Source organism: Nomascus leucogenys, chromosome 15, assembly GCF_006542625.1.
Source record: "Nomascus leucogenys isolate Asia chromosome 15, Asia_NLE_v1, whole genome shotgun sequence".
NCBI lineage: Eukaryota > Metazoa > Chordata > Mammalia > Primates > Hylobatidae > Nomascus > Nomascus leucogenys.
In genome coordinates this window covers 107383193-107398667 of record NC_044395.1, presented here as the reverse complement: position 1 = coordinate 107398667, position 15475 = coordinate 107383193, and the positions used below count along the sequence as shown (strand labels likewise).

The 15475-nt window shown below is 42.9% G+C and overlaps 1 protein-coding gene across 11 annotated transcripts in view; it reads left to right on the top strand.

Annotated features, from left to right (window-relative positions):
* The window catches only part of CELF1 (CUGBP Elav-like family member 1), an 89625-nt gene that overhangs the window by 37757 nt on the left and 36393 nt on the right, over positions 1-15475 (top strand). For 4 of the 11 annotated variants that reach the window (XM_030829372.1, XM_030829370.1, XM_030829366.1 and 1 more), the window contains exon 1: positions 9778-10924. The exons of 3 other annotated variants lie outside the window; for them this stretch is intronic. The gene's annotated coding sequence lies outside the window, so the exon portion shown is untranslated. Of the gene's footprint in view, positions 1-9777; positions 10925-15475 lie in introns of those variants that run through there. 4 more of the 11 variants (XM_030829369.1, XM_030829368.1, XM_030829367.1 and 1 more) reach the window with 1 other exon arrangement.

Genomic DNA, 15475 nt, shown 5'->3' with positions numbered 1-15475 from the left:
TCAGTTAGCTGCCTTACTTTCTTTAATAGCTACATAGTGTTCTGTTGTATGGCTATACTGTATTTAATAGCCTTCAATTAATGGGCATATGTTTTCAGATTTTGCTGATATAAACAGTGTTCTTATGAATGCCCCTTTGCAGACTTTGTATACATCAGATACAAGATTATTTGTAAGCTATATTTCTAGAACTGGGATTGCTGAATTCAAAGGGCATATCTTTTTTTTTTTTTTTTTTTTTTTTTTTTGTCTGATTGCTTTTTTTAGACAGGCTCTCTCTCAGTTGTCCAGGCTGGAGTGCAGTGGCATGATCACAGTTCGCTGCAGCCCTGACCTCCTGGGCTCAAGTGATTCTCCCGCCTCAGCTTCCCAAGTAACTGGGACTACAGGCACGCACCACTACACCTAGCTAATTTTTAAATTTTTTTGTGAGATAAGTCTCACTATATTGCCTGGGCTGGTCTGGAACTTGTGGGCTCAAGCAGGCCTCCTCCCAAAGTGCTGAGATTATAAGTGTGAGCCACTGTGCTCAGCTCAGTTTTCAATATTGATGAGATACTATTCCTTTTTATATTTTGCAAGTGATATTATCCATTGAAAAATATTAGTGAGCTGGGCGTGGTGGCTCATGTCTGTAATCCCAGCACTTGGGGACACTGAGGCAAGTGGATCACCTGAGGTGATTCAAAACCAGCCTGGCCAACATGGTGAAACCTTGTCTCTACTAAAAAAATACAAAAATTAGCCAGGCTTGGTGGCTTGGGCCTGTAGTCCCAGCTACTGGGGAGGCTGAGGCAGGAGAATTGCTTGCAACTGGGAGTTGGAGGTTGCAGTGAGCCAAGATCATGCCACTGCACTCCAGCCTAGGCAACAGAGTGAGACTCTGTCTAAAAAAAAAACAACAAAAAAAAGGATTATTATTAATGGAGATGGAGAGGCCTAATAATTGTAATGTCAGTCAAGCAGTTACCCTAAAGAGTTGATAGAATAAACATAGGATCTGCAATACCTGGAAGATTTAAGAAACTGTTTTGAGATGAGCTTAATTATCAGCTGTAGCAACCATTACTGCTGTTATTGCCGGAGAAGAGGCAAGTTGCCTAGAGGAGATGGAAGCAGCTGCTCCCCTTCCTTTTAAACTAAATTTGGGGGAATTTGGTGATACCAGCTAAACCTGCAAGTCATCTCTATTTTACTTTCAGTGTATTAGAGCATTACTTTCACTCACTTATGATCTTGACCAATTCAAAAAACATTTGTGGTCCATGGGCCACTCAGTCCTTTTCTTTCTCTTTTTATTTTTATTTTTTATTTTGAGACAGAGTCTCGCTCTATCACCCAGGCTGGAGTGCAGTGACGTGATCTCAGCTCACCTCCCGGGTTCAAGCAGTTCTTCCTGCCGTAGCCTCCCAAGTAGCTGAGATTACAGGCGCCTGCCACCACGCCCGGCTAATTTTTGTATTTTTAGTAGAGATAGGGTTTCACCATGTTGAACCCAGGAGGCAGAGGTTGCAGGGAGCCAAGATCGCACCACTGCCCTCTAGCCTGGGTGACAGAGCGAGACTCTATCTAAAAAAAAATAAATAAACAATAAAGAGAGGCAAAGTAATATTTTGAGTTTCCCAATAAAAAGCATTTTACAAGCTGCCTTATTTTACCAAATACAGCACTGTGACTCAAGAAAGTCCAAGTCCCAGTGGTTGGTTGTGGAACCCAGGTCTCTTAATCCCTCATCTTCCCTTTAGTTCTTTCATCTGAAAAATGGGAATGAAAATGCTGAACAAACTCCTTTGAGCACTCAGAAAAATAATTATAGTCCTTTCCAAAGGTTATGTATTATAATGACTCTGCAAGAGACATCAAGATTATAAGGTGATTTTAAAAGTAACTGACAGTGCTTGAGAAAAAAATTAGTCACATTCTGCCTACATGGTACTAACATATGGTGCAGCCCTGATGAGCTGCACAAGTGGGCTGAAATCAAAATGCAGTTGGAAAGAGGAGCAGTAGTGACTCACTAGATGAGACAGATTTGGCCTCATGGCAGGGCAGTGAAACTAAGAAGGAACTGTGGCCTTAGAACATGCCAAATTTGAGCAAGTGATCATGAATGTTATGGAAAGGTTGAATGACTGAGCCTTTGGGTTTGAATTAGGTACTTTGTCTGGTGTCACAGTCCTTGTAGCTAGCACCCTCCCTTGGTGGGTTCAGAGCTCCCACTTCCTCCACCTCCCTCACTTCTGTGTATTATTTCTGTGTATCATTCCCTGTGCCTTTGAAGGTGGAAGCCACCAGGCAAATACTTAACACTGATGTGCCTGGAACATTGGGTTCAAACTGCAATGATAGGTAGAAGCGTTAGTAATTCTGCCCAGAGAAAGCTGTGCGTTAGCTTAGCTACCATATGTAAATTGCTACTGCTGCATTCAGCAATTTGTTGTCCATTGTTGACAGTACTGCCATGGGAAAGAAACAGGAACTATAGAAAGAATTAGATTCCTCCTCCCACCTCCCAGCTCTCACCACAGTAGGAAGCTGTTTGGGGAGCAGAGAGGAAATACGGAGGATTTGAGAGTTACACCCAGTGTGTGGGCATTTGGGGAGGAAATAGGAAAAGAGATTTTTAAAATTATTAATTTATTTTTTGAAACAAGGTCTTGCTCTGTCACCCAGACTGGAGTGCAGTGGCACGATCATGGCTCACTGCAGCCTCAAACTTCTGGACTTAAGCAATCCTCCTACCTCAGCATCCAGATTTGGGCTACAGGCGTGTGCCGCCATGCCTGTCTGATTTTTTTTTTTTTTTTTTCGTAGAGATGGGGTCTTGCTATGTTGCCAAGGCTGGTCTCAAACTCCTGGAAGCTAGAGATGTTCCTGCCTTGGCCTCCCAAAGTGCTGGGATTACAGGCATGAGCCATCATGCCTGGCCAAAAAGAGATTTTTAAAAATGTTTTTTGCATGCTCTGTTTGCCTCATCTGAGTGCCTCTAAAATAGAGTGCCTCTCAGGTGAGACGACCTCTGGTTTAGGTGCTTATGTACTCGTGGAAAGATCATATAACTAAATGGGAGGTGAGCTAGATTAGGGAGGAAGGAGGAGAATAAAGAGCCCACTCCCATCCAACTTTCGTCTACTACTTTTTTTGTATGATTTCTGAGGATTTAATAATTATGTTTTATGAAATAGTTGTTCTATTTATTGGTTGTGAATATGCAAGGATGCTATTGGCAGAGTCAAGCTTTAGGCCATTTGTGGCTTTGATCCTTTAATAATGGCTGCTTACGAGAAAATGTTCGTCATTGTTAGGTGCAAAAAAGTAGGTTGTGCAGTATGATACTTAGCATAATATTGAATTTGAAAATTCTGTGTATTTGAGGCCAGGCATGGTGGCTCATACCTGTAATCCCAGCACTTTGGGAGGCCAAGGTGAGCCCATCACTTGAGGTCAAGAGTTCAAGACCAGCCTGGCCAACATGCTGAAACCCAGTCTGTACTAAAAAATACAAAAATCAGCTGGGCGTGGTAGTGCACGCCTGTAGTCCCAGCTACTTGGGAGGCTGAGGCAGGAGAATTGCTTGAACCCGGGAGGCAGAGGCTGCAGTGAGCTGAGATCATGCCACTGCACTCCAGCCTGGGCAACAGAACAAGACTCCATCTGGAGGGGAGAAAAAAAAAGGAAAATTTTGTGTATTTGAGTGTTTGTACATTTTATTGTATGCATGGAAGAAATCCTGGTAGAAGATAAACCAAAATATGGTTATAAGTATAATTAATTAATTAAAGTTGGGGAAATGGAAAAATTAAAATAGGAAGGAATAATTATGAAATATTTTGTTTAAAAAAAAAAAAAAGGGTGGCTGGGCGCAGTGGCTCACACCTGTAATCCCAGCACTTTGGGAGGCCGAGGTGGGCGGATCACAAGGTCAGGAGATCGAGACCATTCTGGCTAACACGGTGAAACCCCATCTCTACTAAAAATACAAAAAATTAGTCGGGCGTGGTGACTGGTGCCTGTAGTCCCAGCTACTCGGAAGGCTGAGGCAGGAGAATGGCATGAACCCGGGAGGCGGAGCTTGCAGTGAGCTGAGATCGCACCACTGCACTCCAGCCTGGGCTACAGAGCGAGAGTCTGTCTCAAAAAAAAAAAAGGGGGGGTGCTGCCCACCATGTTGCTTTTACAGTACCTGCAATTTCAAGGGGGAAAACCCCCAAAAAACTAGGAAGTGCAAGTATGTCTCAATTCAGGAAAGTTCATAGAAACTTTACAAATTACACCAGATAAACTGGGGAATTAAGTTCAACAATTGAAGGTCTGATATGTGTTACTTTTATTCAGGTGTTCTGTGGATGTGAATATAAATGAGAAAGTCAGTTGAAACAGTTCACTAACAACATTTTGAAATGAGATTAAAATCACTAACAACATTTCGAAATGAGATTAAAATCACTAACAACATTTTAAATGAGGTGAATCGTGTGTGATGTGGACTAGATAGCTGTTTAAAAACTTGTTTAGAGAAAATACAATTATAGTTTTAGATGACTTAGTGTTAGTCTAGATTAATCTAGTCCCATCCTCTAGGTATTGGAAGTCCAAGAGGGGACCATTCTAAGAATGGTTGTGAACCCCTTATAGAATCTGATGAAAGCTGTGGATTTTGTCTTCAGGAAATCTCACTTGTCCATTTTCACACGGTTTAGCATAAAGTTTAGTCTGAAGTTTAGCCTAAAGCATTGTTGGGTTTACAGGCCTCCAGCTCCTGAGAGGTCTGCTTCCCACTTGATCCTTTTATGTGATTACTTGGCTCTCTGGGGCATGAGAGTAGGTGAACATGGAGTTTTCCAAAGCAGGGGGCCTAACTTACTTATTGAGCTAGGCATGTAACAGGAAGAAAGAAGTAAAGGGCATTGCAAGCTGACTAAAAAGTAATACTTTAAAGAGAATATACTTTTCCCAAGTTATTTCTATTATTTGTCTTTTTTCTCTTTTCCACTTAAAAGTTTGGGCAGGATGCGGAGGCTCACATCTGTAATCCCAACACTTTGGGAGGCTGAGGCGGGCGAATTATTTGAGGTCAGGAGTTCGAGACAGCCTGGCTAACATGGCCAGACTCTGTCTCTACTGAAAATACAAAAAAATTAGCCGGGCAGAGTGATCCCTCATCTCTAAAAAAAAAAAAAAAAAAAGAAAGTCCGGGCACGGTGGCTCATGCCTGTAATTCCAGCACTCAGCACTTTGGGAGGCCAAGGCAGGTGGATCATGAGGTCAGGAGATCAGGACTATCCTGGCTAATAAAGTGAAACCCTGTCTCTACTAAAAATACAAAAAAATTAGCCAGGCTTGGTGGCGAGCGCCTGTAGTCCCAGCTACGCAGGAGGTTGAGGCAGGAGAATTGTTTGAACCCGGGAGGCGGAGGTTGCAGTGAGCAGAGATCATGCTGCTGCACTCCAGCCTGGGCCACAGAGTGGGACTCCCATCTCAAAACAAAACAAAACAAAAAACCAGGCACAGTGGCTCACTCCTGTAATCCTAGCTTACTCTGGGAGGCCAAGGAGGGTGGATTGCCTAAGCTCAGGAGTTCAAGACCAGCTTTGGCAATGTGGGGAAACCCTGTTTCTGCTGAAAATACAAAACATTAGCTGGGCCTGCTGGCTTGTGCCTGTAGTCCTAGCTGCTTGAGAGGCTGAGACACGAGAAACACTTGAACCCAAGGAGGCAGAGGTTGCAGTGAGTCGAGATCATGCCACTTCACTTCAGCCTGGACAACAGAGAGAGACTGTCTCAAAAAAAAAAAAAAGGTCAGACTCAACGTTATGGCCCTTAGCATTTAAACAGACCTTTCTGTGGGTTATGTGCACGAGCTTCCTTGGAGACAATTTTTAACCTGAAGCAGCCTTCTTAGCCCGGATCTCTGTGATCTTGAGGAGTCATTTCATCTCTTTGTATCTTTTCTCATCTGCAAAGTGGAGATAGCGTACATATGAGGATTAAATGTAAAGCACCCAAAACAGGTCATAGTGTATGGTAAATGCTCAAAAATGTTAGCTCTTACTTAATGCCACTTTACAAATATCTAGACATTTCTGTTTACTTTTAGGTGATAAGGGTTTACAAACTTTAAATGCCATATTCCATCAATTTAAAGATGCACATTTATTGCCACTGATGGTATGTTAAATACATTGATTCTGAAGATAGAAAAATTTATTGCTCAAAAAACCATTCATGTCAAAGCCAGATATAATATTGGTGAATTATCTATTGTTTTGAATTATTTCATCTCGTTCTCATATTTCCCGAGAGATTACCTCATATTTCCCAAGAGGTTATCCTGAGGGCCAAGAGATTATCCTGAGGGCCAAGAGAGACTGATAGTGATAGTTGGGGCCTGCCTCTCCCTCCTCTATCTTTGACCTGAACAGCCTGACTTTCATGTTTAGGAGAAAAACACTTCTGCTTTTAAGATCGTTTAAAAACCTCTAATCTGGATAGTTGTTAAATTATTTTTTTGTTTTGTTTTTTGAGACAATCTTGCTCTGTTGCCTAGGCTGGAGTGCAGTGGTGCCATCACAGCTCACTGCAGCCTCGACCTCTGGGCTCAAGCAATCCCCCCACCTCAGCCTTCCGAGTAGCTGGGACTACAGACACATGTCACCACGCCCAGCTAATTTTTTTTTTTCTTTTTGGGTAGAAACAGGGTTTCACGATGTTGCCCAGGCTGGTCTCAAACTTGTGGGCTCAAGCAGTCCTCTCACCGGAGCTTCCCAGAGTGTTGGGATTATAGGTATGAGCCACTGTACCCAGCTAAATTCTTTTTCTTTCTAGCTAAATTCTTTATTAGCTCCCTGTCTTATATCAAAAAAGTTTTTCAAGGAATTTTAAGGTTGCTTACTAACAATTGTTAGTAAGAGTGTGTTGGCCAGATGCGGGGGCTTGCACCTGTAATCCTAGCACTTTGTGAGGCCAAGGGGGGTGGATCGCTTTAGCCCAGGAGTTCAAGACCAGCCTGGGCAACATGGCAAAACCCCTTCTCTACAAAAAATACAAAAATTAGCCGGGCGTGGTGGTACACACCTGTAGTTCAAGCTACTTGGGAAGCCGTGGTGGGAGGATTGCTTGAGCCCAGGAGGCAGAGGTTGCAGTGAGCCGAGATGACACCGCTGCATTCCAGCCTGGGCAACAGAACGAGACCCTCAAAAAAAAAAAAAAAAAAAAAAGACAAAAAAGCAAAAAAAAAACACAGTGAGTCTTAACTAATGAGGCCAAGTTCATGGGTTTAGGACTTATGTATGTTATTGAACATCATTGTGCCACAGGCCCTTGTCTCTGGAGTTTGTGATCTAGCACGTGCTATGTAAGAGCTGCTGATGGTGACTGAGTCAGTGTCAGTCATCCTGGGAAAGACAATGCTTTGTCATTTACTCAGCATACAAGCTGTATAGGCCAGTAGAAAACACCAAGAATAAAGAGCTTATTACCTTGCCTATTCTAAGAAAGGCTTTTAGAGGATCTGAGAGCCTTTTCTGTCAGTCAAGAACAATTAAAAAACTTTATGAGGTTGTATTTTAAATGTCTTTAAACATTTATCGCAGGCAGATAATATTGGAACTCTCAGCTAGCTTGCCCTTCATCTTGCTCTCGCCACTCTCCCTACTTCCTTACTTTTTTTTTTTTTTTTTTTTTTTTGAGACAGTATCTCACCCTGTTGCCCAGGCTGGAATGCAGTGGCGCGATCTCAGCTCACTGCAACCTCCACTTCCCGAGTTCAAGTGATTCTTATGCCTTAGCCTCCCAAGTAGCTGGGATTACAGGTGCACGCCACCATGTCCAGCTTTTTTGTTTTGAGGCACCACACCCAGCTAATTTTTGTATTTTTAGTAGAGACAGGGTTTCACCATATTGGCCAGACTGGTCTCGAACTCCTGACCTCAAGTGACGTGCCCCCCACGCCCCCCGCCCCGGCCTCCCAAGGTACTAGGATTATAGGCGTGAGCCACTGCGTCCGGCCTAATGTTTGTATTTTTAGTAGAGACGGTGTTTTCTCACATTGGCCAGGCTGATCTGGAACTCCTGGCCTTAAGTGATCCACCTGCCTTGGCCTCCCAAATTGCTGGGATTATAGGCATGAGCCACCACACCTGGCTGTTCCCTACATTTTTTTTTTGCTCTTTTTTCCCTTTAGCCTTATTTTGGAGTAGGGTCGGGGGACAAGGTCTCACTGTGTGGCCTAAGTTGGAGTGCAGTGGTGCCAGCGTAGCTCACTACAGCCTCAAACTTCCAGGCTCAAGCAGTGCTCCTGCCTTAGCCTTCCAAGTTGCTAGGACTGCAGGTGTGCACAGTCACACCCAGCCCCCCTCTTAGCTTTTTTACTCCGCTTTAGAACCACCTGGTTCTAAAGTTCTCTTTAGAACTTCCTGGTTCTTGCACTGTGATAGAGAAAGGTAGAGATAATGTTAATAGAAACAGACATCCGTGGAGCTCCAAGGAAATACAGTACAAACAGTTCAGGCTTTCTCACGGAGCATGTGCCCTTTGGTTCCCCACAGAAATGAAAGGAAAGATGTAAAACAGTCAAAGCTTTTAGTTTCCATTCAGCTTTTCTCTCTCCCCAAAGCATTTCAGTTTTCTCACAGAATAGGCAATAAAATAACATAGGAAAAGCAAAACTGGGAAGACAAAGCTTTAAAAAAATATAACTTTTCTGAGGCCAGGCACGGTGGCTCACCCCCTATAATCCCAGCACTTTGGGAGGCTGAGGTGGGCGGATCCCCTGAGGTCAGGAGTTCGAGACTAGCCTGAACAACATGGTGAAACCCCCATCTCTACTAAAAACACAAAATTAGCTGGGCGTGGTGGCGCATGCCTGTAATCCCAGCTACTCAGGAGGCTGAGGCAAAGAATTGCTTAAACCTGGGAGGCGGAGGTTGCAGTAAGCCGAGATCGCGTCATTGCACTCCAGCCTGGGCAACAAGAGTGAAACTCCGTCTCAAAACAAACAACCTTTTTTGTGTATTGGACTATTCATTTGCCCTTCTCCAGGTGACAGAATCGTGTGTGGAAGAGTACAGTGTTGTTTATTTGTGTGTGGTGTGTGTGCGTGTGTGTGTTTGAGGTTTCCTTTAAAAAGTCTTGGTGGCTTAGGAGTAGGATGATACCCCGTTTATGTGGAGGTTTTTTGTTTTTTGTTTGTTTGTTTGGTTGGTTTTTTTTTAAGAAATTCATTTTTTTTTTCTTTCTCTTGGCCTGGCAGTTAAAATGTTCCTAGCCCCCCGAGGGCTGCTATGTTCTCTGGGACTTAAGATACCAATCCTTTACTCTTTCGTGTATTGGTCTTTCTTAAGAACTCCAGATCTCCCTTTTGCTCTCTTTATCTTGGAGATTCCCTGACTAGCTTGCAGTCTGAGTCTGGTCTCAGAGGGTGGAAGTGATGCCTATGAAAACCAATCATATAATAACACAGTTTTTCAAACTGTGTTCCATGTAAAATTTGGAGGGAAACGTGGTTCCCTGGCCTTTTCTTGGCCCTTTACATCTTCCAGAAGAACTCTTAACAAGTAGAAATTTAACTTGCTGTTTACCATCTGTGATAATCACTACAGAGCCTTCTCAAGACACACTATCCCAGTAAAAGTTGGTACCTCCTAAATTATGGTCACATTTCTCTAGAGAGACAGACCTACCAAGAAGCCATGGGCAGATTATCTTCCTTAGCATCTGAATCCTTAGGGTAGTCCTTACCTTAAATGGTCATAATGATAAAGGATTGAATGAAGTTTGTGAACTTAGTAAATGGAAGTTCCTTTCTTCTTGATAACTTTTGATGGTATAGGCAGGTGCAAGTAAATGCTTTTAGGAAGTTCTGGTTTTTTTTAATTAGTTTAAACTTTGCCCTTAAAATTACTGGAACTATCACTACTTTATTAGCAAAATTGGAAACTAATTAAATCTGCATGAAAAATTAAGTTAATTCTTGAGCACCTATTTTATGCCAGTTAAGAAATCTCTGTGTCTTCAGGGAGGATAGGCAGTGTCTTACTAGTTAGTTCTGGGTCTGGCTTTGTCTGTCGGAATTCTTGTACTTTCCAGTTTAGACATTGTCCTTGGTGAATTTGAATAGTTTATTGTCTGTAGTGAAAGCCAGACAGAAATACAGCTGGCAGGAGTTGTATGTGGAAGTTTGTAGGAATTTGGGCAGTTTTATAGAATCCATCTTTACTTGCTAGATTGTTTGATATGTTTAAAAATAAAACAAATTGGTTTTGTGGTTCCTCTGTTTGCTTTTACCATCAATTAACTTCCCCATCTTCTGATTTTTTTTGGTTTCAGTGGTTCACCGCCACCCTAGGGCCACCAAGATGCATTTACAGTGGCAGGAACTTGGTTGCTTTTGTAGAGTTTCATGCCCGGCAACTATGTATTCAGGAAGGTTGCTTTGGGGAAATAGTGTGGTCTCTCCACATTAATAACACGATCCTTAATTGCTAAAAGAATTATACAGCCATTAGCTTTTCTTAGTCTCCCGTACAAAAGTAGATGTTAAAAATGATTGTTTTGGTGACCTAGATGTACTGAAATTCAACCTCATAAATTCCAGTCATTGTTTTGCTATTTGTTATGACATTTTAGGGCAAGACCCTTTTAAACCTTTTAGTATTTTACTTGCCCCATCATTTAAGTTGATGGTGTCTTAAAATTAGCCTTGAGATATTAAATGCAACTTATCTTTAAGGTATTGAGTAAAAAGGGCACAGGAGGAGTACTTCTGTATTTTTATCTTCTGCCATGGTGACAGAGGGGCTTTTCTTTGGAAAGAGGTGATATATCTGGAGTCATGTCTGGATGTCTAGGCATGGCCCATTGATTTTTCTTTCCTTGGTTTTTTAGAGTGAAGACATAGTCCAGAGAGGGAAGTGTAAAGCTACAGGTATGGGCTAACTACTGAATGGGTGTGCTCCATGGCTATCTTTTTAACCTTCTTGCATGAGGCCTGCTATGCAGATATGAAAAAGTTGCTTTCAGAAAGGTGATGGCTTCTTTTGTACATTATGGGATAACATTTGCAAAATGTATGTCCCTAGGAAGCTAGAAATATTTTTTGCCCTCTATTCCAACTCTTTCTCCTTAGCTATTTTCCAAGGCAGGCTTATCTCCCACTAAAACTAGCTGCTTCCTAGTTCTTATAGCTGTTGGGGTGAGCGTGTGCATGTTGGAGAGAGCTGGGAGGAATACTCTACAACAGACTTGTCCAACCCGCGGCCTGTGGGCTGCATGTAGTCCAGGATGGGCTTTGGATATAGCCTAACACAAATTTATGAACTTTCTTAAAACACGAGTTTTTTTTTTTTTTCTTTTTTTTGAGCCGGAGTCTCGCTCTGTCACCCAGGCTGGACAGCAGTGGTGCGATCTTGGCTCACTGCAACCCCTCCGCCTCCCAGGTTCAAGCAGTTCTCCTGGCTCAGCCTCCCGAGTAGCTGGGATTAACAGGCGTGTGCCACCACGCCTGGCTAATGTTTTGTATTGTTAGTAGAGAGGGGGTTTCATCGTGTTAGCCAGGATGGTCTCTATCTCCTGACCTCGTGATCCGCCTGCCTTGGCCTCCCAAAGTGCTGGGATTACAGGTGTGAGCCACCGCGCCCAGCCTGCAAAATTTTTTTTTTTTTAAACTCATCGGCTATCATTAGTATATTTTATTTGTGGCCTAAGACAATTCCTCTTCCAGTGTGGCACAAGGAAGCCTAAAGATTGGACACCACTGGAACAGAGATGAGGACCGAACTTAGTAGATTCCATACAGATAATAATACCTTCCTTGAACTAGAATTTGTTCAACATACTGATTTTTTTGAGACAGAGTTTCACTCTTGTCACTCAGGCTGGAGTGCAATGGCACGATCTCAGCTCACTGCAGCCTCTGCCTCCTGGGTTCAGGCGATTCTCATGCCTCAGCCTCCTGAGTAGCTGGGATTACAGGTGCCTGCTACTGTGCCTGGCTAATTTTTGTATTTTTAGTAGAGACAGAGTTTCACCATGTTGGCCAGGCTGGTCTCGAACTCCTGACCTCAGGTGATCTGCCAGCCTTGGCCTCCCAAAGTACTGGGATTACAGGTATGAGCCACTGTGCCCGGCTAACATACTGATTCTTTTTTTTTTTTTTTTTTTGGAGACAGAGTCTCACTCTGTCAGCAAGGCTGGAGTACAGTGGCACGATCTTGGCTCACTTGCAAGCTCTGCCTCCCAGGTTCACGCCATTCTCCTGCCTCAGCCTCCTGAGTAGCTGGGACTACAGGTGCCTGCCACCATGGCTGGCTAATTTTTTTGTATTTTTTTAGTAGAGAAGGGGTTTCACCGTGTTAACCAGGATGGTCTCGATCTCCTGACCTCGTGATCTGCCCATCTTGGCCTCCTAAAGTGTTGGGATTCCAGGCGTGAGCCACCGTGCCTGGCCTAACATACTGATTTTTAAATCAGCACTGGAGCTTAAATAAAGTATAAACTTACAGTATATTGTTACCAACTAAGAAATGCACTTAAGTTCCAGAACTAGTGTGGGATCTGAAAGTACGACTTGATTGGAAGGGTGGTCACAATTTGACAGGACTGTTGGGTCAGGGTTAGTGACAGATACTCCAAGGAAGGCTCTGAGGCTATACTATTGCTGAGTACACAGCAATAGTACAGAGCTGAGTACAGAGTCTTTCTGTGATTAAGGATGGGGGAGGAAATGGAAAACTTTTTAGTTTTCAAAATGGTGATGTTTTTGTCATATCCTTTCAGTATACCATGTGATAATTTTACAGGCAAGGCAACTTGCATACAACAAATTATTAAACGTAGTGCTTTTTTGGTACAGTGATTTTAGATTTGAAATGGAAATCTTTTGTGTGTGTGTGTGTGTGTGTGTGTGACAGAGTCTCACGCTATCGCCCAAGATGGAGTGCAATAGCATGGTGTCGGCTCACTGCAACCTCCGCCTCCTGGGTTCAAGCGATTCTCCTGTCTCAGCCTCCCAAGAAGCTGGGACTACAGGCACCTGCCACCACATCCAGCTAATTTTTGTATTTTTAGTAGAGATGGGGTTTCACCATGTTGACCAAACTGGTCTAGAACTCCTGACCTTAGGTGATCCGCCCACCTCGGCCTTCCAAAGTGCTGGGATTACAGGCATGAGCCACCGCGCCCCGCCTGAAATGGAGATTTTTTATGTTTTATTTATTTTGTTTTGTAAGGCAGGGTCTCACTCTGTTGCCCATGCTGGAGTGTAGTGGTGCAATCAGGTCTCACTGCAGTGTTGACCTTCCTGGGCTCAGGCGATCCTCCCACTTCAGCCTCACAAGTAGCTGGGACTACAGGTGGGCACCATCATGCCTCACTATTTTTTGTATTTTTTTGTAGAGATGGCGCCATGTTGCCCAGGCTAGTCTTGCCTGAGCTCAAATGATGCTCCTGCCTTGGCCTCCCAAAGTGCTGGGATTACAGGCGTTTCCCACTGTGCCCAGCCAGAAAAATTCTTTTTACAATATTTCTATTTCTTTAACCCTCCTCCCCCACCATTCAGAAATTTTTACATTGTCTAGATTCTTATGGAAAACTTAGTTTTTTTTGTTTTGTTTTTTGTTTGTTTGTTTTGAGACAGGGTCTTATTCTGTTGCCCAGGCTAGAGTGCAGTGGCTCAATCTTGGTTCACTGCAGCCTTGACCTCCTGGGCCCAGTCACTCCTCCTGCCTCAGCCTCCTGAATAGCTGAGACTACAGTATGCACCACCACACTCAGCTAATGTGTTGTATTTTTTTGTAGAGATAGATCTCTCTTCGTTGGCCAGACTAGTCTCAAACTCCTGGGCTTGAGCAGTGTGCCCACCTTGGCCTCCCAAAGTGTCGGGAATATAGGTGTGAGCCTGTGTTCCTGTCCCGTGAATTATTCTTAACTGTCACATTTTGTAACAATAACAAAAATCTTCCACAAAGTGAAATGCCACAGAGATAATTACCAATTTGTGTCAGCATATTTTACCTATGCAAGGTACTTGGTTGGGAGCTCAGGAGACCCAGTAGTTATATTAGAAATACTCAATTTTAGAAATGAAATTTAGGTCCAAAAAGGTACTGTGCAAAAATTTAAGTTACTATAGTTGGTTAGTTGGTTATTTTCAAGTATCAATTGCTTACTTTTTTTCTCTCTTATATCATCTCACTGCCAGAAACTCGGGGGTAAAATATTCAGTCCACTTAGCAGCAGTCTGAGGTTATGACCATTCCCTAGATTTTTGCAATTTGAATTCCCTCATATAGATTGATGGTGATTTTTAATGACATTGATTCCCTTTTCAGTAGTAGCTTCTAATCCCCTCTGTGCTTATATAACTAGACTTTACTTTATTGCCCTTTCAAACATACTTAGATTATTGGGGTGGAAGTGTAAAATCTGTTCACCTGTTGTAGAACTCCCTGGTTACATCTATCAAGGTAGACATTTGCATATGCTACCTAGGCTTTTTTTGCTTAACTTTGCTTTTGTTTGCTTTTTCATCCTTTTGGCAAAACATACTGTGATTGCTAGCCTTTCTCTTTTCTAATCCAGTTTTACATCTTCCTGTTAAGTTTATACTATTCTTATATCCTAAATGCAAGGAATGCTGTTCTTTTGAGTGTTTTTCTTACCTATATTGATCACTTTTAATGATTTGGGTTCTTAATGTTACAGCAGGCTGATTGCTCCTACCTTCACTTAATCAGGCGTTGAATTGTTGCTCTTTTAAAAAGTAGAGAATATTCAAGGCAGAGAAAACTGAGACAGACAGACAACCAGGGAGAGAACAGGAAACCATGAAAGTACATTCAGAGTGAAAGGAACAGGTGATAAAAAGAGGCTGAGGGAAAGTTAAGGCCTTCTTTTGCAGCAGACCCTTGGTTATAACCCCTCCTGTCACCTCTGTATTTCTAATGCTTCCTTTGTGGGAAAAGCCTGGAATGTCTATCTGATTTTTTTTTTGAGACAGAGTCTTACTCCGTTGCCCAGGCTGGAGTGCAGTGGCGCAATCTCAGCTCACTGCAACCTCCGCCTCCCGGGTTCAAGTGATTCTCTTGCCTCAGCCTCCCGAGTAGCTGGGATTACAGGCATGTGCCACCACGCCCAGCTAATTTTTCCTATTTTTAGTAGAGACGGGGTTTCACCGTGTTAGCCAGGATGGTCTCAATCTCCTGACCTCGTGATCCACCTGCATTGGCCTCCCAAAGTGCTGGGATTACAGGCTTGAGCCACCGTGCCCGGACTAATTAAGACATTACACACACACACACACACACGGGCAGTTTTTTGTGAATAACTTTCTTTTGATTCTACTTTTAAATTTCTCTCAATATTTGCATTTTTGTATTCCCATAATTGTTTTTATCACTTCATAACCTCTTTCTAAAATTGACTTGTGATTAATTTCTGTGCTCTCTTTTCCCAAAGTATATTGAATTTAATTATACTG